This window comes from Protopterus annectens, chromosome 1.part2 (genome assembly GCF_019279795.1).
Source record: "Protopterus annectens isolate FY-2018-M chromosome 1.part2, PAN1.0, whole genome shotgun sequence".
NCBI classification, from domain to species: Eukaryota; Metazoa; Chordata; order Ceratodontiformes; family Protopteridae; genus Protopterus; species Protopterus annectens.
In genome coordinates, this window is record NC_056727.1 from 965,683,294 (window position 1) to 965,708,874 (window position 25,581).

The 25,581-nt window shown below is 37.9% G+C and overlaps 1 protein-coding gene across 3 annotated transcripts in view; it reads left to right on the plus strand.

Moving 5' to 3' along the window:
- Positions 1-25,581, plus strand: part of TMEM54 (transmembrane protein 54) — a 409,347-nt gene that overhangs the window by 300,024 nt on the left and 83,742 nt on the right. The window lies entirely within an intron of this gene.

A 25,581-nucleotide genomic window follows, 5' to 3' on the forward strand; every position in this document is an offset into this window, starting at 1 on the left:
GAAGAGCAGACTTTATGGCGCCAGGAGTATTTTAACCCTAGCTAAGCGGCTATGCATAAAGTGTATTTTTTTAATATAACAGTAACAAATGAGCAAACTGATTTAAACAAATTAACCAATAAAAAGCTAAAAACTGAGCCCCATTTCATCAGACTTCGATCAGACAAGTTCTAACTGCACACTCCTGCCACTAGGGTGCAGGTGAACCTTTTCCAGAAAAAGATGGCCTGGATTAGTGCACAAGGTATACAAACAAAGCTAAATTCAGCAGGTCTGAATCTAGTCTTGTGCTGTAACAATTTCAGAAAGAAACATTTCAAATAAGCAGGCACAGTAAGCCTTTAACCAGAAACGCCCAGTTCAGAAGGGCAGAATCTACCCTCTCCTCCCACAAGAGTGCAGACCACACCTTCTTAATGTAAAGTAGTTGGCCCTAAGCCCAAGTGCCTAAACCAGAATGAATACACTTTTAGAATAACAGACACTAAGCCTTCAGTCAGCAACTCCCAACTTAGAAGGATGTAAGCTACCTGTTCTGCCACAACTGTAAAAAACCATAAACCTTCTTAATGTAAAACAACTGGTCTAAAGCCCAAGTGTTTAAACCAACGACTTAGAATAACAGTTACAGTTTAATAAGGCTACTAACAAGTGGCAATAAATGCAGCAGAATAAGTGCAATTAAGTACTTTTAAGAACAGGCAGCAAAAGCAAAATAAAGTAATAATGTACGAAGAAACGCAAATACAGTAAAAGCAGATGAATAAAGTGCAGCTTTTTTAATAACAATAGAAAACGAGAAAACTGATTTAAACAAATTACCCAATTAACCAGTAAAAAAAGCTCAAAACTGAGCCCTGTTCCAGCAGTCTTCAGTCAGACAAGTTCTAACTGCACACTCCTGCCACTAGGATGCAGGGGAACCTTCTCCAAAAAAGATGGCCTGGATTAGTGCTCAAGTTATACAAACAAAGCTAGATTCAGCAGGTCTGAATATAGTCTACACTACAGCAAACAAGATGCACCAATTTCAGAAAGAAACAGTTCAAATAAGCAGGCACAATAAGCCTTTAGCCAGAAATTCCCAGCTCAGAATGGCAGAATCTAGCCTCTCCTCCCACAAGAGTGTGGACCACAAACCTTCTTAATGTAAAATAACTGGCCTGAAGCCCAAGTGTTTAAACTAGAACTGATACACTTTTAGAATAACAAACAATGCGCCTTCAGTCAGCAATTCCTAACTTAGAAGGATGTAAGCTACCTGTTCTGCCACAACAGTGCAGACTACAAACCTTCTTAATGTAAAACAAATGGTCTGAAGCCCAAGTGCTTAAACCAACAGGCTTAGAATAGCAGTTACAATTTAGTCAGGCTACTACCATGCAGTAGTAAATGCAGCAGAATAAATACAATTTAGTACTTTTAAGAAGAGGCAAAAGCAAAATAAGGTAATAAAGTAGGATGAAACACAAATACAATAAAAGCAGATGAATAAAGTGCAATTTTTTTTTTAGTAAAGTGTAAGGAGAGAGGAAATGGGTTGGCCTTCTCAAATGTTCTCTCTGTATTAAGTAGAGTTCATAGGTTCACAGGTTTATACTAGGCTATCTGCTCTGTCCAGCAGTGACACAGAGATGATATCCACAGGTCTAGATTTCTCTTGAACAGGGTCAGGCGAGGTGCTGCCTCTCACATGACCGGGATTTTATTCCACAGCATAGGGAGTCTCTGAGTGATAAATCTATCCCTCCAGCACATCCTATTTATATCCTCTAGTGGTTTTGGTGGATTTGGATTTTCATGTCACCTCTGAGCAGATGGTATGCAACTGAATAGAGCTGGAGTTTCTTCAATCTGGCAGCATATGACAGATTTTGGAGTCCCTTTATCCTTTTGGAGAACTTTTGGGGGTCTCCAATTGCTGCAGATGTCGGGTGAGATACATCGCATTGGTCTGATAAGGAAGAGTACAGGGGAACAATGACCTCACTAGATCTGGATGGATCAGGTGGGCAATGTAGAAGGTCTTTCTAACCACTTTAGCAATGTGAGTGTCAAAAGAACCACTGTCAACCTGACCCCCCCAGGTCCTGATAACCTCTTCTGTGCTTAGTGGATTGCCCATTTTTGCTAAACTCAGGCCATGGCTGGGGGCACACCATATCTGTTTCCATGAGTGTCCCTCTGAGGGATATCGTGTCGATGCATCTTTCCACTATGGCACCCAGTTTGCAGTCATCTGCAAACTTTGTCAAAAAAAGTCTCCCATGTTGGCCTGTACTTGAAGTAGATGCCAAACAAAGGGGGCCAAGGACCGATACCCTGTGGGACACAACCCTGGGTTCTGGTCCCTGCCCAATTTGCAACCCATCTTGTGACATAAGTAGGCTGATGGACTGCCCTTTTCATCATCAATGGCCTTTGACTTTCTCAAGAAAAGCCACCAAGTTCAAAAGGCATGATTTTCAAGTCGAGTGAACACTATACTGGGAGGGGTGTCCCAGATCAATTTTATAATAGGGGCGGGCAACTGCAAAGCGACCAACTATAAAAACACTACAAAAATAGGGTGGGAGGGAGGAGAAAAAAACAGTTTCAAGACAGATGAGAACAGAAGGCAATGCCAGAAAATATATAAAATAATTCAGTCAGGCAAAAACAATATTTCAGTCAGGCAAAATTAAGTTAAACAATTAAATAGACAGAAAAATAAAATACAGTTCTATCTTTAAAACTGCAAGTTTGTACTTAACTTCAGCTTCTAATACAATTGATTGTAGCCAGCCAAACCACTGAGATATTGAGCAGAAAATAAATTCCCAGCTATGTGGCTAACACTAAAAGCAGAGCGAAACCCTCTAGGCTAAGAGTTAATTATCAAATAACAAAGAGGTGAGAACAGCAACAACCCTCTCTAACTGCAGAGGGACAGACAGACCACAATATTAAGTGAAACGATTAAATAGACAGAAAAAACAGTTTCAGGACAGATGAGAACAGAAAGCAATGCCAGAAAATATATAAAATAATTCAGTCAGGCAAAATTAAGTTAAACAATTTGACAGAAAAATAAAATACAGTACTACCTTTAAAACTGCAAGTTTGTACTTAACTTCAGCTTCTAATACAGTTGATGTGCAAACATGCTTTTGTACCAGGTTGGTAAAACAGTTTTATAGATGTATCTGTAACTAGTTTGGTGTTTTCCGGGTTTTTACTTGTCTGACATATATTTATAGCTCACATTATGTAGAGGATGAAGTATATTGATTAAGACTAGCTCTTTTTTCTTTCTATTCATCCATCCATTCAGCCATTAAACCATTTATCCTAGTGACAGTCACAAGCTGAACTGGGTAGATTAGACTTCCCTACCCCCCTGTGATACCTGACTTATAATGTAGTATTCATATGCAAGCATTCTTGCTAGTTGCCCAGACTACCTAAACTGGCTACTGAAATTAAATGAGCTGAGACTGTACTCTGATATTCTCCCAAACAACTTAGCTCCTAACTCTCTCACAGAGACTACCAGCCCTGCAAAGAAACTTTATTTCTGCCACTAATTTTTATGATAAACTCCTTTTAATTATTAACCAAAGAACTTGGCCATTGCTGACAACAGGTGCATACAATTGCAGGTTAATTAAAAAAATCATCCAATGGTTCAACTCTCACATCACCATTATAGTCCAGTAAAACTCTTTCAGAGCCACCATTACTATGTTTATTCCTTGGTAAATCTTCTAATTCCCACCACCCTCACTAATGAACAAGGCCCCACCTGGGGTATGTCCCAAGATGCAGTTTTAGAGTAGGAGATGTGCTTTCCTTGTTGAAAATTCTGGTTCCGTTACTAATGCAATGGACAGAAGTAAGGCCAGTTATATATTTCTGCTACTTTTCAGTTTCTAGCACATGATCTTTCTTCTTACAACTGTGAAGTGATACCTAGGATTCTGTCCCACTTTCTCATTTCAAGATCCATGCAAACCTGTCTCATTCCTGCCTACCATTCTACTGTCTTATCACAGTAATACTTCTGTCTTCATTACACAGGAGGTAAGTTTACAGTGTAGGCCTGTACAGACATTTTGTCCAGGTTGTATGGGTCATGTAGCCACCCAGACACTTTCCCATAAATAGCATACTGAAGGACTACAGCATGAACGAATACCAGTGTCTCAGTTCTGAGCGGTGTGCTTAGAGTCTTTATATTTACCATCAAAAGGGTCACATTTTAGATCTGTCTTTGCCTCCTGGCCCCTTCTTCTGGAAAATATTAGGGTACAACATAACACCCTAATAATGGGAGAATGTGGTCTGTGAACACCCTGGATTCATGATTCATGATTCACATCAGTATGCAAGCTCTCCGTCACAATAAGGTCACAATCCCAACAGTCGATCTGCTTCTCTGCATTGGTAGCTTCAACAGTGTTTCTCCTATTCCTTCCTAAAGTAGCATAGATCTGCCTTAATTTTGTTTGTCATGGCTGAGAATATTTAATTTTATAAGCTGTCTTATCAATACATATTGTTTGCTGTTACAGGGAATATTCTTAATATTATAGTCTTATAAAATTGGGTTTAAGCTAGAGAAGGCTGCTATATTTAATATCTTAACTGCAGCTGTAGATTCTATAAGAAATTAATCTGGTGTACTTTTAGATAAACAGGCATTTCAAGTTGTCCTTTTTGTATTCCATCAATGATAGTATATGCTTTATAAACACATTTGTCTGTAGGAATACCATTAAGAATTGTTTCTTTTTCTTGATCACTGGCGACTTTACAGATATGGTGACGTTACAGATATTCATACGTAGTGACCTTTTCTCGTGAGTGTGGTCTCCTACCACATACCTGACACTGTTTTTCTCTAGCTGCACATGTACACATGTCACTAGTGTGGAGCTGTCTTGTTTTAGCTGTAGTTTATATATTCTGAAAGGCTTACTTGTCTGAATATGTGACACAGCATGTGTTTGACTTGTTTTTCTGTTCATTATACACTTGGATTTCTCTTCAGACTACTCTAATATCCTGTTATACTTTAGTAAGATTGTTTTCCAAAAGCCTTTTTAGTCACTTTAGTAAATACATATCTTTATAGTTTTTGTGTGCTGATTTTATTTATTTATTTTTTTGCAACATGTCAGTTCCCAGTAGATTTCTGTATTGCTCTTCTAAAACAAATCTAAACATTTGTTTTTCTGTGGCTCAGAATAGTTGTTCACTTTTGCTTTAACTTAAAAATATTTCTTTTGACTACCAAGGTATCATATATACTGTTTCTTTCCACCTACCATCTGCAAAATTATATGTTTAGATAATAGTTTCCCTGTTAAATTGATTGCAATCACATAGTTCTCAAAATGCCGCACCAATCTGTACCACTTTGGATACAGTCTTTTTCACTGTCAAGATGAAGTAAAGATTTTATGGGGAAGTCTCAATAGCTTTCTTTAGGTTTAAAAAAAAATATATATATATATATATATATATATATATATATATATATATATATATATATATATATATATATATATAAAACTGTGACTGTTTGTATTATAGCAATTAACCATGTGGGTTCACTTGGTTATGCCTGAGTGACAAAATATTTCAGTAAGGTATCACACTGTTTACTTTCACTAACTCTCAGACTGCTGTATAATTGATACTTTGTATTACTTCCTGTTCAGGTAGACTAACTTGTTTAACTTTATATACTACCATAACACCGACAAATAAACTGAAGAACTAAAGAAATACACTTAAAAACTTCATAAGAAAAAAGAAACGACACTGGAGGCCAAACTCATCTTGAGCACTTTCGTCCTTTATTAATACAAAGAACTTCATCAGAAGTTAGGACTATAAAGTCAAATGGTAATAAATCAAATGTGAAACAGTCAGCCTAAGGAGTCACAGAAGCATAAATAGCCAATAAAAAATGTCATACGATGATCACAGCCAATTGTTGGTGACTATCCAGAGAAGTGGGCATGAATAAAAAAAAAAACAGCTTAAGGCTGAAAGTAAAATCAGTAATAAGTCAAAATCCCAAGGGTTAAAGAAAGTCACCAAACATGTTCTGCAACCTGTTGTTAATGGCAAAAGTAAGTCACAATCTCCCCAAACAAACTTATAATTTATTAAAAGGAAAAGAAAACTGTATACAGAGACAAGCACATACTATAAGATCAGCTACCCTAGTGAATTCGCTGAAACATAGTAAGAGTTATGAGAGTTAATAGGAGGGAAAATAAGGGAACATCTGGGAGGGGGTGTTACGGAGAAGGAAAATAAGGGAACATCTGGGAGGGGGTGTTACGGAGAAGGAAAATAAGGGAACATCTGGGAGGGGGTGTTACGGAGAAGGAAAGTCTAAATGAGGAGATCAGAGCTAGAGTTGGATGAGCTGCAACCAACTGGCAGAGAGTGTTGGGGATGGTGTGTGAGAGGAGAATGTCAAAGAAGCTGAAAAGTAAGGTGCACAAAACACTGGTGTGACTATTACCACTGTGTGGTGCAGAATTTGGGCAGGGAAGATAAAACAGTTGAGGAATATGGAGGTGAAATGAGATTAATAGCCTGAGATTGGTCATAGGATGCAAACTGTGTGACAGACAAAGAAATGAGGACATCAGAGCAGGAGCCAGAGAAGCTCCAATTACTGAGATGCTCAAAGAAAACAAATTAATGTGGTTTAAGCACATATACAGGAAAGCCGAAGATAACCTAGTGAAAATATTTGGGAGAGACAGGAAGTAGGCAAGTAGAACCCAGGATGTCCAGCAAGAGGATGGATGGATTGCATGAAAAAAGACCCGTGACAGTCCGCCATGACTGTCAAAGAAAATAGGAGAGTGGCATTGGGTTGAGAGAGGAGGCAGCAGCAGACATGATGCCCAGATCCCAAGTAGAAAATGGGAAAAAGGAGGCTGATGAGTATATAAATGATGATATAAATGATTTATGACCAGCAGCTAAGAATTTTAAGTCTTATACTTTCAAGATTGATAAGTGATATAAAAAGAGTTACAATCTCAAATCACTTGCACATAATGCCATTCAAGAGAATAAATCACATCGGTGATACATTCAAAACAATTCTAAGTACACATCCTAATATAATATAATATAATATAGGTTATATTTATATATGCATCCATGAAAAAGATCTTGATATAAAAAAGTCGACATGAAAAATGACCTAAAATAGTCAACAAAATAATATTAGCAAAATTATTTGCATGGTAGAAACAAAAATCTCAGAGCATGCAAATAAAAGATTGGACATTTTTCCATTCTGAATGCTTGTGGGTTTGAAGTTATATGTTTGTGTAAGATCAATATAATGCTCTGGTTGGTGAATATGCCCTTTTCGTGGTATTGTGTGACCTCGAAACTGGTATATGTAATTAGTGGGAAGTGCAGGGATACATTCTCCCATATGTAGGGTGCAGAGGAGCTTGCTCTGTGCAAAAATATTGTTTTTTGGTTTATATGTTTAGAGATTTTGTGTGGTTAAATGGAAATATTGTTGTGAATATTATTTTGTCACGTATTGTAGGACACCTTTTTGTCATGTCCACTTTTTCAGGGTTAGATCTTTATAAGTAGACCTATATATATTAGATATGCACATATATATGAGAGAGAGAGAGTGTGTGTGTGTGTGTGTGTGTGTGTGTGTGTGTGTGTGTGTGTGTTCCGATTACATATTTTATATCCCACTATGTGTTTTATGTGTTAGAATCCATTTCTGGTATTATTCAGGCATCTTCTAGTACTGCTTGGATTTAATGTTTCTTTTTTGAAATTATTTTTGTCAATAGAAAGTATTTTTCCTCTTACTCATAACACACAGACACACATATATATAGATATATGTAAAAGTGTGTGTGTATATGTATTCCTGTATAACCTACAGGCTGTTCCCAGAGGGCTATAATGAGTGAATTGAAAACAGTTAATCACATTGCTATAAATCAGGCATTTGCAAATCTAATCCAAGGCACTACAATGGTAAGATCAAATGTTCGGCACTGTAAAACTTTGAAAAGTTACTTGGCTAAAAATAAGATCCCCTAAGGGCCTACAAATTTATCTTGAACTGTGTATTGGGCTTAAAGATGGTGACTTTATGTCTCATTGGAAGGCTATTCAGCAGGTAGCCTCCACGATGCTTATAGAATACCTGGTTGATTTTTATAATAGTAGTAGCACACTGTCGCTGAACTTACAAGTACAAGCTAGTCTAAAGGAGACACAAACTTTTTCCAGTGTCCTTACTTTTCAGGAACTGAATTCTAATCATGTTAAGACCATTGAACAATTTTATCAGGAAGTTGAGGAAAGTAACCTCAAAAAGTTCAGAAGACTCACCAGTGATTATGACAAAGAAGTACTCTTTTCATGGAAAAAAAAACAGAAACAGACTGTACATTTTGCCAAATAGCAGACTGGTCCTAAGAACAGGAATTTTCCACATGCAAGGGCAAAAAGTAAGTGTTATAGAAACTCATGTTACTCCTTTGCTTTGGATTCATTGATAGATGTTTTCTCTAACACTGACTTGGATAGAAATAACCAGATATCACCATCTTGTAAATATGCTAATTATTTTCTCAGTATCAACCCATTACATTCAGACAGGAAGGCAGGAAGCATCAGAGTTAATGAAGGACAAATTATACAAACCATGGTACAGAACCAATTGATGTAAAAACTTTGGACAATAATATAGTTGTTAGTATTTATAGTTATGTTCTCAAGTATGGTTGAAATGTCATTATTGAATCAATGTTTGAGCTTTGCACATTGCTTTAAGAGGAAACCAATCGATTTGATTGATGATTTACAAAGTTGGTGTAGGCTGTTAAATCATAAGTTTGGCCTTCATAAAATTCCTTACATACACAACAAAATGTTGATGTTGATTAGAAAAGCCCTTTTGGTTTAGAAAATCTACATTTATTCCACCTTATACCCCAGTGGTAAAATCCTTTGAGACATGTGTCTTATAAGATTTTCATGATAACTCAGAGATTTTTAAGACTAGAAAAGTATAATTTGTCTAAGGAGGAATGTAAAGTCTTTAAACCCATAAAAACAATAGGGATATTTACTATTATGCAGGCTGATATGGGAGGGATGGAAATAGTTTGGGACAGAAATGAATATGACAATGAGGCTTGCTCACAATCATGCATTGTAAGGTATTGTAATAAATTGCCCCTGCACCCCACCACCATTTTCCAAAAAAAAAAACATTGATGATTTTCTTGTTCATGTCGTACAAAATGAGGTTATTTCCACTTATCTTCATAAACAGCTGACAGCTGATGACCCCACAAGACAATTTTCTGTTTCCTCCCTAAAATTCATAAGATGACAAAGTCTACTGTTGGTAGCCCTATAGTTTCAGGATGTGTGTCCCTCACTGAACCTTTGTCACAATTCTTAGAAACCTGCTTAAAACAATTTCTTTCTTTTATACCTTTTACAATCAAAAGCATCACAGCATTCCTACAACTTGTTAAAAATGTCAGATTAGAGCCTAATGGTTACAAGTGTTGCATTATAAAAGAAAATGTTTTTAACATCACAACGGGTAATACAATGGGGGCTACTTTTGCCCCGACATATGCTAATTTATTTATGGGTTATTTTGAGGAACAATATGTTTATATCAACAAAGTATAGAGAGTGCATCAGGCTATGAAAATGATTTCTTGATGATTGCTGGGTGTTGTGTGTGGGTGGGGGCCTCCTGCATTATCTAAGGATTTTGACAGCTGTTTGAATTCCGTTGCCTTTGCTATCAAATTTTAATGTGGTTTTGGCTTGTTTGTTAATAATTTTCTGGATGCCACTGCAACAAAACTCATGGATAGTTCTGTGTCTACTACTGTATATAAATAGCCTTTTGACAGATTTAGTTGTTTACTTGCCTGGACTTGTCAGCCTCCACAAATTATACATAATATTCCCTTTCCCCAATTTCTGCATATTAAAGTGGTATGCAGTCAATCTGTTGATTTCAGAAATGAGACTGGTGAGGTAAAGAAGATTTTGAACTACGGATATAAGAATATAGTGTTAACATCAACTATTCATAGGACTTCTCTTACTGAGAGGGATAATGATTTATTATTTGAAACAGACACATTTTTGTAATTGTTAATAAAGATGAAATCCTGTTCACTAAAGTGTGGGAATGACAGTCAAAAATAAAAAAAAGTCTTGCAAAGGTAACATTTATTTCACCATGACTCCTTCTTTAAAAATATTCTACCTAATAGAAACAGGCATTCCTGTAAAAGGGATCAAAACCTGGCATAGTTTTTGTACGATTTAGGAAGGGATTAACTTGGTAAATAGATAAACAATATTTATCAAGTGAACCTCGTAGGAGCTATTTTGCTTGTTGGCATTATGCTGTACTACATGTGAGTCTCTAAAACAAAAACAAATCCTTATAATCAACTATAGATTGGGTGTTTTCTCACTTGTCAGCATGAACAGGTCATATATATGTTAATATGCAATTGTGACTCCTATATTGGGCAGAATTCTCGCCCGTAGAATCACAGGATTTTGTTTCATATATATATATTGTTACATGTAAGTATCATTACTTGCAAATGGGATAGCAGTGTCATTTTCATCAGTCACAAAACCACCCGAGTGCTATATTTACACTGACTGCCATGAATAAAGTAGTTGGTTGATCCTTGACCTCTTCAGTGGTATAGACTCTTGGATAGAAAGCAATACCCTTAGATTCTTAATTTGGCAGCCATGTTTCCATCTGGTCCATATCATATTATTTATTTATTTATGTATGTGATACTGAATATGTGTGTGTGTGTGTGTGTGTGTGTGTGTGTGTGTGTATATATATATATATATATATATATATATATATATATATATATATTGTTGCCTCACAGTTAGCCGTTGCCCATTCGATTCTCTGTTACAGCGTCTTCTGTGTAGCGACATGCATGAATGGGCGTTCCTTCGTTGGAGGTTGTGCATTAGGCCCGGCAAGCCAGTACGTAAAAATCTACTGCCAATCATTAGTGGACCGGAGTTCCGCTGTGGCGACCCCTAACCAGGAAAAGCCGAAAGACACACAAAAAAAATATATATATATAGATATATATATATATATATATATATATATATATATATATATATATATATATATATATATATGGGATGAGTTATAATAAGCAAAAATGCCAAATGTCAGTGTCAGTTTTGTCAACACACTTTGGTTAACAAAACAGATGAATCCCAGGTGTATGAGACTGACAATTCCCCAGGGTTGGGGGAATATGTCCTTTCCTTTCCATGAGAACTGTGCAGTCTTGGAGTTTGTATATATATATAAGTAAGAGGGGGTGTGGGGGTACAGGAAAGTTTGCTTCCCTACAAAAAATAGCAGATTTCCTTTTCGTGGTGTTAGGGTGTGCCATGGAGCATTAACATTAGGGTGTTTATATATTTTTTTAATCTTAAGTAGTCAATGATTTTAGTGTTAATCTACTGAAGTTTAAACTAACTTCAGTAGATTCATTTACATATGTGTTCCTTTGCTACGTTTTTACAAGGTACCTCTCTAATTACACGCTAATTTGAGATTTAATGCATATTATTATGGATGAACTAACTAGAAGTGTCCATGGAATAAGTATTTTTTTCTCTATATAATTTTGTTATTTCTTGCCTTTAAATATATACTTTTATAAATATTTGTATACTTATTTAATTACATTAGTATACAATAAAATGAATTAATGTATACAGTGAATGCACCATTTCCGATTATTAATTCTATATTAAGGATTTCCATGTGTGTATGTCTGCTGATTATGCAGTTTTTGTTTACATGTATTTTATGTATTTTTGACATTTAAAGCTCTGAGGATATAAAAAGGTGATTATTTAAGCATGTGATCATATCTGTTTTCTACCACATGACTTGTATTTAAAAGGGCATTTGAACTTTACTTTGGCAGGACACTTCGAAAAAGCTTCTTCTATGCAGGGTTTATTGTATGAACTGGAGACTGTCACATTTGACTTTCTTTGCATGTTAGACTCTCAACTGCACAGTCATTACATGGTATTGACATTATTGGGAGACTCGTCCTCTCTGTTCCTATAGGACAGATGGTTGTAGTGGCAGATCGAGGAATCTGTAAAAGGGGGATGGGCACAGTCTGGTTAGTCAACTACCTGGGGGGGGGGGGGGGTGGAGTGCTGGGTTTGGGGGATGTGGAACAGTCACCTTATGATTCCCTGACAAGTGTGAAAAAAACAGCAACATACATTTAATTGCACATGATTTTGCTGTGGATGTGTTTGCGGAAACAGCTAATTCTTGTCCAACACACAGCAAATGTATTTTTCAAGGCATGCCTGGAAGAAAAGACAAGTTTCTCATGCCAAGTCACAGTTCTGCTCCATGGCATAGCTAGCATATACAAGCAGAGTCCCACTGAAAGTGACATTAACTACAGCAAGTACTATAGAAATTTAAGTTTTTTTTTGTTTTTAAGTAAATAATGATTTATCTTGAAATAGTGAAGTTCAGTTAATTAAAAACAGCACAGACATTAAGGAAGTAGATGTTATGAAAAAAAATCCTAAAAGCAAATACTCAGTTTAGTCATGTGTAATGTATAAAAACTATTGTAGCCATTTAGCATTTTAGATAGGACTGTAAGCCAAAATCAAATGTCAACCACAGGCAGAGAGGGTAGTTTAGTCAGCAAAGACTTCAGTTATTTGGTACCCCAATTAAATGAAGTAAAACAAGCATTTTTCAGCAAACTATTCTAATGTTTTTGAAGAGTTCACTGTTCTTTCACTGATTTCAAGCACAATTAACTTTGTTAGAAGAGTCTTTTAGCAACAAAAAATCCTACTGTACCTTTTTTCTCCTTTCAACAAGTTCTAGAATGGGTGAGGTAAATGCTTATTTCCAGGAATTCAAAAATGACTGTGTTGGTTGAGTATTTTTTCTCAGAGTCCATTGAGACTTAAAATTATTTTCTATAACTTCAATGCATTTTCCAAACTCATGGTCATCTAAATGTGAATAAGTTTCTCTATCAACATACAGCTTCCTTGACAATGAACTTTTGTCATGCCTAACTTGTGCTCATTTTGGGATTGCAGTCAACCTAACTTCAGCTTTGGAGAAATGTAGTGTTTCCCTTTTTTGTGATTGGAGTATAAACTGACATTTTCCAATCTGATGGCTGCGGTTGCTGGCAAATTCCATACAGCAGTGTTACATCATCATTTTGCAGGATTTTAAATAATTTATCTGGATTTTTCATCCTTATTAGCATTGCTTTCTAGTGCTTTCTAGGTCCCGCGGTAGTGGTGCTGCAGTAGCGTTGTCGCCTCATAGCAAGACGTTGTCCCATTCGATTCTCAGCTAGAGCATCTTCTGTGTGGAGACATGCGTGAATGAGCGTGCCTTCATTGAAGGTTGTGCATCTGGGCTGGTAACTCGGCACGTAAAAATCCACTACCAAACATTAGCGGACCGGAGTTCCGCTGTGGCGACCCCTAACCAGGATAAGCCGAAAGACACAACAACAACAACAACATTAGCATTGTTTTCTAGATTCATTTAACTTCAATCTCTAGGATGTTTGGTTCTAGTTTGGAGAACAGATCGCAGTGTGTATCAGCGATGCTGATGTCCTTCTTGGTAACTTTATATATTGTCTTTGGAGCAGCTGACTTTAGTGATGGTACTACTCTGACAGACCCTTTATTTTTAACATGTTTCGCTAGGGCATTTCGTTCATCTCCTGTTCTTATACTATAGTTATGTTCCCTTATTCTCTCTCTTAGCTGTCTATTTGTTTTTCCTATATAGAAACTCTGGCAGGAACCACACAGGAACAGGAGATGAACGAAATGCCCTAGCGAAACATGTTAAAAATAAAGGGAATGGGCATACCTTCACATTTTTTGTCATACAACATATCACTCACACGTTAAGAGGAGGGGATATAGAAACACTTACTCTTGAACATGAAACTAGGTGGATCATTAGATGCAAATCTGATCACCCCCCAGGCCTGAATGATAAAATTAACATCTATCCCTTTCTTAAGAAAAGGAGATTGGGTAGAGCATTAAAACAATGAGATACATATTTTTATACTTTTGTTCATATATTTTTATATATTTTTGTTTATATATTTTTGCTCATCTATATTATTGTTCATCTATGATATTATTCCTAAGACACATCTTGATGCTAAAATATATATTTTTTGATTTTTATTATGATAGAGAAGTAATATGCCTTAGAATTATAGTCTATGTTAATGTATGTTTATGTTTTATGCAATGCACCTTTCTATGAATTTCACATTGTTTACAATATTTTTAATAGTCCTAAGCCTCTTGAATTAGAGATAATAATTTCTCTTCAATATGTACCTCAAAGTCAAAGAAATTAAACTTTATTTGAGGAAAACAATACATTAATTAGGGTATGATACCATCTTGTGGCGTGATGAAAGTATTGCAATTGCTAAGAGAAAGTCAAAATGTTTTGCGTAGTTTTTAAATCAGTTTTGAGACACAGAGATATACCATGTCATTTTAGATGTTTATCACTTATAAGTATATTAAGAAGTGATTACACTCACTATATAGAATTATATGGAATTTTCACATGTAACAGCATTGTTTTAGTTGTATTGGCGCTTCACCATTAAGATATTGAGAAGTTGTTTTATACCTTTAAATATTTTAATATTGTTTTTAAATGTTTAATTACATTAATTGACTTGATTATTTAAAGGCTGTGACCACTAATTAATTTGTACAGTCTGATGAAGCCCTCCATGGGTGAAAGCGCTTACTGGTTTTAGAATAAAGAACGTTCCTTTATATCTTGTGGAGCTATTGTTCTTTTGGATGAGCGGAATTTTACTACTAACATATTTTAGATTACGAATTCACTTGGATATACTAAGCCGCTGTGTTCCTGCGCATTTGAGAAAGTTTATTCACTTGTTTTAGTTTTTACAGCAGGAACACTTTTTCTCTCGGTTGGGACGTTGCAGTTGCTTAATTATTAACTCTCTCCACAATATCTAATCCCTTATATTTTTTCTTCACCTCCAAAACATATTCATTTGTAATATGCTGAGCTCATATCTCGCTGCCTAGTCACTTTTCTTGTTCTTTTTAAGTTTAAACTTTGTAGTAAGAATCTGATGGTCTAGCTATAGTTAGCTCTGCATCTTGATTTTGCTGACTATAAAGAACTCTTTCATCTGTAACTGCAAAAGATATCATCTCTCTGATTTTGTTACTGACCATCTGATGATATCTATGTGTAAAGAAATCTTTTATGCTATTGCAAGAGAGTTCTTGCTGTGACTTCTGAATTATCTTGGCAGAACTTTACCAGTCTTTTGTCCCACTTAATTTCATAATTCAAGGCCAAATCTGCCTGTTATTCCAATTGTACTTTGAATAAAAACTTTAGCATTCCAATCACCTATAAAGAATTAAATATACAAAAGTACAGTTTGCATCCCCTGAAGATATCTTAGTAGCATTATGGCTTTTGGACCTGGTCCTGAAGAATAATTATATATACTTTAAAGGATAGTTCTTTCAGCAGATAAAAGGAGTTGTTATGGGGGCAGCTTGTGCCCCCACTTATGCTAATCTTATCTTAGCCCATTGGGAGGAGAAGTATGTCATCAATTCCCAATATAAGAACTGTTGGATGTTATATAGGAGGTTTTTGGATGACATAGTAATACTTTGGACGGCAGGGAGGGATAGACTAGATGAGTTTCTAACCTACATCAATGACACCACGAGTTTTTTGAGATTCACACACAATATTTCCGAAGGTTGTTTGACATATTTAGATGTAGAGCTTTATAAAGGAGAGAAGCAATACAATACTAGAGTTCATCGTAAGTCCACGTATTGTAACTCCTTCCTACATTTTGAGAGTGCACACCCCAAACATTGTAAAATGTATTGTCAAAGGACAGTTTGTCAGGGGTAGTCGCATGACCAGCTCGGATTTAGATTTTCAAAAGGAATGTGAATTTTTAGAGAGAATGTTTGAGGAGAGGGGATACCCTAATGAATTTGTAGAACAAATAAGAAGAGAAGTTGAAGAGGGAAGGAGAGAGAGATTTGCCCCTATCTACAAGACAGGTATTGTCAGCAACAACAACATCCCAAAAATTAATAGAGTGATAGATTCAAGGGATAGAAATATTAATGAAGGCTGTGATTTTTCCCAGACCTTAATACTTGAATACAACAAGATTAATGCTGGGATTAGTAAAATCTTTTTTAGAGAATGGGACAAATTTGTATCCCTAACCGATATAGAAGGGGTTGGTAACATTCCAAGAAAAGTGACCTATAGAAATGCTAGGAACTTGGGAAATATACTTGAAAACAATATATCTCAAAACATTTCTAAAACAGTTAGAAAAGGTACTTACAAGTGTGGGCACTTTAGGCAATGTTGTTATGTTTTGAATAGTGACAGCTATTATATAGCCAGTAGAAACAAAATGATTAATAGTCAGGAATACTTTAATTGTGATACCAAAGGGATAGTATACCTGGCTTTTTGTGAAACATGTGGGGCTTTCTATATAGGAAAATCTGAAAGAGCTTTAAGAAAAAGAATCTATGAACATACCTATGAAATATCTATTAAAAAGGAGAGTAATGCCCTATATAAGCATAGCAAAGTATGTAAAGATTATAAATTCAAGTTCTTAGTTATAGAAAGCATTTTAAAGGATGTTAGAGGAGGTCCTTGGGAGACCAGAATTGAATATAGGGAGCTGTGGTGGCAAGTGGCCCTAAATGCAGATAAATTTCCAGGGCTTAATGACAATATATCTATATTACCTTTACTCAAGTTAAGAGCTGCTAAACTGTAAGATAATTGTTTTGCAGTAATAATTTTTATAACCACAAGAGGGCTCCATTACACCTGATTCAGGCTCACACTATGTTTATTTATTTGTTTTATCTAAAGTTATTTTACGGGATTTTATGAGTTTTAACAAGTCTTTCTTATGAAAACATTATGAAGTTCATAGGTTTTAATGTTCACGTATGAGAATTCATAGGTTTTATATCAAGAAGGTTGTGTTTTTTATCTCAAGTGGTAGCATAATATGTGAATATTGAATTGTTTTCTTTGCAGTAGCACTTTATTATTATTACATCATGAATTTATGCCTTTTGAAACATTTAATGGAAATATGTAATTATATATACATTTTTTATTTTTTTAAATGTTACATACATATGTTTTATGAATTCTACAAACAGTCATATGTGCAGTATTTTAAATGGTATTTTGAAATGACTTTCTTAATTTTAATGTCAAATGTCTCTTTAAATTTTAGAATAATTTCAATTAATCAATTGATGGTCAACGTTATATATACTGTGTTAATTGAATGTACTGATTGTCTGAAGAAGTCGAGAATCTGACGAAAACGCATACTGTCCGTTATCAGAGGATTAAGGCGTTTACATGTTTTTTCGTGGCTGGTGACAGCCTTGATTGCTTGGTTTTGAATAAAGAGCTTTGGCTGACTTCCTGGTGGCGATTGTTTCGTTTCGTGGTTGCCTTTTGACTCAGTTTCAGTTTGGTTGCATTTCCCACTTTTGGTTTTATAGCATTAAGAACTGCCCAAATTCCTTGACTAGCTAATTTGGAGACTGAATTTTGACTATTACAACTTCAGAACTGGCACTTACTAGGTATGAAATTAGTATGGCAGTGCATTTATGACAAAGCCATTCATATGGTGTTTATGATTGCTTGTGCAACATTCTAGAAATTCATCATTTTTCCGAATAGTGTCTGGGAGTTTGCAGGAAGGCAGAAAAGTAATTTGTTTTATATGAGTTTGTGATAATTGTAGATGGCTGGGAAAATGTCAAGCATGAAATGGTAGCCTTTTGGCAGCTGTACTGGAATATCATCTGCAAGAGTCCTGATCACAGCCCAGGTAACCTGAGTTCAATTAGACTGAATGTGAATATGTGAGGATGGGCATTTATTAGTAAATTGTCTAGTGATTTTAAGTATTTAAACGAAACAATGAAAACCAGACCACAACATCAGAAAATATATTTAATATAATCACAAAAAGAGTCATATACATGCAAAGCTTTCAGGACTATTCCCTTTCTCATTGCTAATACCACATAAATCTGCTCATCAGATTTATATTCACCACATGACAACAAAGAACCAATCAATCTCTTTAATTTACAAACAGTATGAATAATAAATTTAAAACATTTAAAGTATTTAAAGGCACATCATTTTATAATAATACAATATAATATAAGAGATATACACATATATACATTTTTTAAAAAACACTAATATTTATTTATAATAAATTGTCCCAAAAGCCTTGCATGTATATGACTGTTTTTGTGATTATATTAAGTATATTTTCTGGCATTGAAGTCCGGTTTTCATTGTTTCGTTTAGTTGTTTGTTTTACCTTTAACCTCATCTACACAGTCTCTGGCTTGGTTTAGAATATTTTAAGTATTTAATCAACAGTAACATTGCATCTGGCTAAAGGTATTTAAAATCCTGCACTGCCCCGACTAGGCTGAGTGTGGAACCCCTTTTAACTGATCAGTGGCGTACTGTATTTTATACTGTGAAAAGAACTTTACAAAGACACCTCTCATCTAACTCCGAGATGTCTGCCAAATTTTGATATGAAGAAAACTAAGTATTTCTTCTGTGTACTTGCACTAGAGGTAGGTTAATACCTTGCGGGGAAAAAAAAAAGCTCTGTTTAACCAACAATTACTTTTTGGCAACCTACATAATCTGTGGTCACTTAATTCTCTAATAAGCTTCCCTTCCCATTTCCCTTAATTTCCAGCTGTGACTGTCCTTTTACTTCTTGTCAGATATAGAGGGTTATGACCAGGCCTTCAATCAAAACAGCTTATGTGCTTAAGGCATGAACCTCGAAAAATTCACTTCTACTTGAAAGGTGAATCTTGGCATTGTAGTCTAGAACACTTAATAAAGATTTATGATTTCCATGATGTCCTTCAAGGATGCATCTGCAGTCATCACATATGGGTTGTCCTGCCTCAGGCAGCCCTTCGGTCAGCCGGATTCCAAAGTCTGGGTCTGGCGTCGGCTGAAGTCGCCCTTTCCCCGACGTCAGAGCACCTGGGGTATAAAAGCGTCAGCTGATGCCATCTTCCTCAGTCTTTCTTGCCGCGTGGTGCCCGAAGCAGAAGCAGTTTGCAAGTGCCAGTCGGCCAGCTCCTGTAATTCAGCTACCGAAGACTTCAAAAGCTAAGTACCCCGTTGGGGACTCTTTATTGCCTCAGCCGATGTCAGATAAAATTAATAATTGCTTAACTTGTGGGAAACAAATACCTCATAAGGATTTCCACTCTTACTGCCTCCCCTGCCTAGGCCCAGACCACAACGTCTCGGCCTGTTCAGCCTGTGCTTCCTTCAACTGACGCACTCTTAGACGTCGGGCGGAGTTTGCAGAGGAATTTTTTGGGGCTAGTTTTGCTTACAATATGCCGTCGGAGACTCCGACTTCCCATTTAATTAAAAAACGGAAGGACAAGGACCAACACACGCGGGCCGCGGTTTCGGCTGAAACCACGGCCAGGCCTACCGCCAGTGTCTCTGTCTCGGCTGAAACCGAGTCCTTGGTACTTCCATCCTCCGAAACTGCTCAACCGACAACCTCGGCCCCGGAGGCCCCTGCTGAGTCGGTTATTGAATTTCCTTCAGAAACTGGTGTTTTGGAAACTTCTGACACCATTCCTCTTGACAAAACTACACCAGCACATGGTGCAGCCAGGCCTCCTGCATCCATGTCCATAAAGGCATTCACCAGGGCTAAAGCTGCTAAACATACAAAAACTATGCCTCCCAGGGTTATTCCTCAGGGACCCACTACAGGTTCTCAGATTCTAAGTTTAGCAGAGGACCTAATTTCCTTAATTAGGGGCTCACAGCCCCATCCAGACAGGGGCTCTCAACCTCCTCCAGACAAAAGGCCCAGGGTTGAGCCCTCTGATCCCCACTCCTCAGAGGAGGCCTCTGATGGCTCTGCTCTCTCGGACTACGAGGAGGAGGCTTTTTCGGCCTACGAGGATTCTGATGCAGAGGAATCTATCCCCTTGGCCTCCACTCCAGAAGAACTTTCCTTCGGGGAGACCCTGCACACTATGAGAGAGCATTTCAAATGGCAGGGCCAGGAATTCTCTGATTCTAGGAAGAGATTAAGAACTTTTCTGCATTTACCTCAGCATAGACCTTTGGCTATTCCTCCTGTTTTGAATGTCATTGATGATGTGTACTCTGAGTCTAGCTTAACCCCTGACACTCTTCCTCCGGCCCCTGTCAAACCCGATAGGTACTACAGGGTCCCGGACTCGCATCACTTTCTTTACAAGGCCCACTCTGCTGATCCAGAAACTATTTCCCAGGGCCCTAAAGGGGTTGCAGCTACCACTGCTAAAAATCCACTCCCCTCTGAAAGGGAGTCCAGGGCTTTAGAGAGATGGGGTAAAAAAGTGTATACTTCTGCTACTCTTTCTATGAGGGCTTTAAATTGTCAATTTCATATGATACAGTACCAAGAGTATTTGTTAGATGAATTGCATAAGAAACTGTCTCCACCTGAACCCCTAGATCGCAAATCCCTTCAAGATCTGGTACATAACTCCCAGCAGGTTAGCAACCATTTCTTGCAGTGTGGTTATGATGCATTGGAAGCTTCATGTAGGTCAGCTGTGACTGGTGCAGTCATACGTAGGCATGCTTGGCTGAAGGAACAATCTCTGCCAGACCATGTTAAAGCTAAGCTTCTGGATGTTCCACTGGAGAAGCAAAGGTTATTTGGCTCCACTGCTCAGGAGGTCTTAAAGAAAGTTGAGGAAAAGGCAAAATCTGTACAAACAGTCAAAGATTTTCTACAAGTCCAACCGCCAAGATTCAGCAGAAATTGGCCTGCCAAGAATTGGTCCTTTCCAGACACAGAAAGATTTCAGAGAGGCAGGAACAGGCGTGCCAGAGGTAGAGGGCAAGCTAGAGGCTCCTACAGAGGACATCAATGGCAGCCTCCCAACCAGAGAGGTAGTGCAGGACCTACAACTGCTGCACAAGGACAGACTCAATGACTTCACTTTGACTCCGCCAACCAGGGCTCAATTAGAAGCACCTTTGGGTGGAAAGCTTTCTTTATTCTCAGAAAATTGGCACAGTATTACAAGAGACAAATGGACACTGCAAATAATAGACAAAGGATACAGGTTCCATTTTCACACATTACCAAACAGAAAAGGCATGCCAGACCTGCCACCAAATCAAAGGGCAGAGGCTTTGAAACAAATCTCCAACTTAATGCAAATGAAAGCTATAGAAAACGTTCCTATTTCAGAACAAGGCCAAGGATTTTATTCCAGACTATTCCTTGTTCCAAGAAAAGAAAAACAATGGAGGCCTATTCTCAACTTGTCCGCACTGAATACCTATCTCATTGTGCCAAAATTCAAAATGCTGACTACAGCAATTCCTTCCCATGCTGGGCAAGGGGTCTTGGCTGGTAACTCTGGACCTCAAGGAGGCATACCTGCATGTCCCAATCAGACAAAGTTGCAGAAGGCACCTCAGATTTCTTGCGGGTTCAGAGCATTATCAATTCTCAGCATTGCCCTTTGGCTTATCTACTGCGCCCAGAGTATTCACGAAATGCCTGGCATCAGTAATTGCACACTGTAGACTTCAGAGGATTCAAATATACCCATATCTGGACGACTGCCTTATACAAGCGGACAGCCAACAAACTTTGGTAAAGCATCTGAATTATGCCATCCACCTACTTCAGGCCTTGGGATATACAGTCAACATTCACAAATCAAGACTTGTTCCATCCCAAAGAATAACTATTCTGGGTGTGGATCTAGACACAACCACCCAAATGGCTTTTCTCACAGAAGAAAAACAAAGACAACTACCGGAATACTTCAAGAACCTGACAAGACAAACTCAGCTGACTGCAAGGAAAATCCTGCAGGCCCTGGGTTACATGGCATCTTGCATTCTTCTGATTCCACAAGCAAGGCTGCACATGAGGAAACTACAATGGTACCTAAGGAGTTTATGGACTCAGCACATTCACAGCTTAGAAGCTTTGCTCCCACTCATTCCATGCCTCCAAAAGGAATTTCTGTGGTGGGCTCAAGCAAGCCAGTCAAACAGGGGTCTGCCCTTCAGCAAACCAATAGCCAGCCAAACCATTACAACGGACACTTCAGACCACGGTTGGGGAGCACACATGGAGGGCAGATGTATTCAAGGACTATTGTCACAAAAGGAGCTACGCATGCACATAAACCAAAAGGAAATGCTGACAGTGTTACATGCAATCGAGGCCTTCAAACTCTTTCTGCATCAAGACTACCTGTTAATAAGGACAGACAACACCACAGTTATATGGTACATAAACAAACAAGGAGGTACCCATTCCTACCCTCTTTGCAGACTGGCAATGAATCTATGGGAACTCTCCCTGAAACTCAATATAGAGCTGCAATCATAGTTTGTGCCAGGAAAAGACAATATACTGGCGGACAGCCTAAGCAGAAATATCATGGATGCACACAAATGGATGCTGCACCCAGACATCTTCTTTCAGATAACACAATTATGGGGGAGGCCGGACATAGATCTTTTTGCCTCACACCACAATCATCAGCTGAAGAAATTCTGCTCAAGGACATACCACCCACAAGCATGGAAAGTGGGCGCCCTCTCTTTCAGCTGGAGAACTCTAACAGTGTATGCATTTCCACCTCTTCCATTAATAACCAAGGTCTTACTGAAGATCAGGACAGAGCAGCCAAAAGTGATTCTGATAGCTCCAGACTGGCCAAGACAGCACTGGTACCCACTGTTAAAGAACATGTCACACACGAAACCGTGGCCTCTTCCTCAATGGCACTTCTCCTGACACAGCACAATTACAAAACTCTGCATTCCAGCCTGAAAACCTTGCAACTAACAGCCTGGAGAATACCTTGACTTCTTCCCAGGATAAGCTGTCCAAGAGAGTGAAGGATATCATCATGGAAGCTCGCCGGCCTTCCACAAGAAAGGCTTACTCAGCAAAATGGAAGAGACATCACACTTGGAGCACCACAAAGGGCCTAGATGCGACAGTGATGAACATGGCACATATCCTAGAATACTTGGCAGAAATGCTCCACAATGGCCTGTCTTACTCCTCCATTAAAATCCATGCTTCAGCAATTTCAGCAGAATACAATACTGATCCACCTGTCTTCTCTCATCCTCTCCTAAGGCAGTTTCTAAGAGGAATTAAAAACATCAATCCTCCAAGGAAACCACCAGTGCCTACATGGGACCTTAACTTCGTGTTGGAAAAACTAACACTGCCGCCCTTTGAACCAGCAGCATCTTCGGAATTACAGTTCCTGTCTTGGAAGACTGCCTTCCTTCTAGCCATAATGTCAGCAAGAAGAGTATCTGAGTTACAGGCCCTCATGGCAGTACAACCATTTCTTATTTTTCATCAGGACAGAGTCTCACTGAGAACCAATCCTTCATTTATGCCAAAGGTGGTATCCAGGGTCTCATTGAACCAAGCTATTCACCTGCCTACCTTCTTTCCAAATCCACAAAACAAAGGGGAAAAACTTCTGCATTCCCTGGACATTCACAGGCAGTTGCGCTACTACTTGGACAGAACTAAAACTTACAGAAAGACTGACCAGCTGTTTGTAGCATATGCTGCTGGTGCACAAGGAAAAGCAATTTCCAAACAGACAATTTCAAAATGGATAGGGAATTGCATTCGATTTTGTTACTCCTTTCATGGAAAAACTGTGCCAGCTAACATTAGGCCTCATTCCACCAGAGCTACAGCCACCTCCACAGCCTTCTTAAGAGGGGTGGCTACCAAGGACATTTTAGAAGCTGCTACATGGAGCTCCGTGCATACATTTGCCAAGCATTACAATTTACCTTTATACTCCAGATCCAGAGCAGGCTTTGCTACGGCAGTCCTGCAGGGTATTTTAGCTACACCATCCTTTACTTAGTACCTCCACCCCCAGATTGGCTATGGTATTCTACCCATATGTGATGACTGCAGATGCATCCTTGAAGGACATAGTACAGTTTTGTACCTACCATAAATGTAGATGTCCGATAGGTATGCATCTGCAGTCAGGTTTTCCCTCCCTCCTTCCCCTCTGTGGTAATTCTTGGGTACTTATCCCTATCATAGCTAGCTGGGGTTATCTATTATGGTGTATTTGTTTGATATATATATATATATATATATATATATATATATATATATATATATATATATATATATATTAATACTTGTATATATATTGCTGTGCATATTTGGAATTTATTGCATTTCTCCAAATTTAGCCTTCCTTAGAGGGCACCTGGCATCTGGGGCAAGAAAAACTGAAGAAGATGGCGTCGGCTGACGCTTTTATACCCCAGGCGCTCTGACGTCGGGGAAAGGGCGACTTCAGCCGACGCCGGACCCAGACTTTGGAATCCGGCCGACCGAAGGGCTGCCTGAGGCAGGACAACCCATAAGTGATGACTGCAGATGCATACCTATCGGACATCTACATTTATGGTAGGTACAAAACTGTACTTTCTAACAGTTACAGAAAAAAAAAGTTTTAAGAGCACAAGGTGTTTTACCAGCTTTCATAACCATTGAAACCAGTAAAGCACTTAGCCCTACCGAACAGACAGCAGGCAAAATGTGCACATCCGTAGATCAAACAGCTTTAAACGCTGTTAACACACTTCATTTTGCAACACTTCCTGCTTGTAATTGTGGCAGAGTGAAGTTCTAACAGCTTATAAAAGCTGGTTTATTTCCTGCCACTGCACTTTTGCTTGTCTTTTACTTCTAGGTTTTGTCATCTTGCATCACCACAATGCTATTTCCACATATGGGTTAGCATGAATACATGCTACAGCTGCTTACATGTCTGGCATCTTTGCCAGTGTGTTGCTACAGTGACATATATCATTCTGCAGGCTGTATGATTAACAAGATACACATTAATTTAAAGTTCCCGATCCTTTTTTCATACAATAGACTGCATCAGTCAGCCCTTCAGTATGTACTCATTTGTTCCAAATAAAGTTTCCCTTCTTTGCTTTTTTCCATGTGTAAAGACACAATGCTTCAGCATTCTTTCCACTATTAGGGTAGTATTCATTACCATTGGGTGAAAGAGTTGTGGGCATCTTCTCTGTGTGGGAATGAGTGCAGCAAAGCCACAATTCATTGAGGCCACTTCATTAACATGAGATGGACACAGATAATCATATGCAAATGAACTCATGATGAGTAAATGAGAAATTATGTAACTCGGCATGTGCTAATGAAACCTACTTACAATTCATAAACACATTTCCACATGTTCCTAGCATTCTTTGTA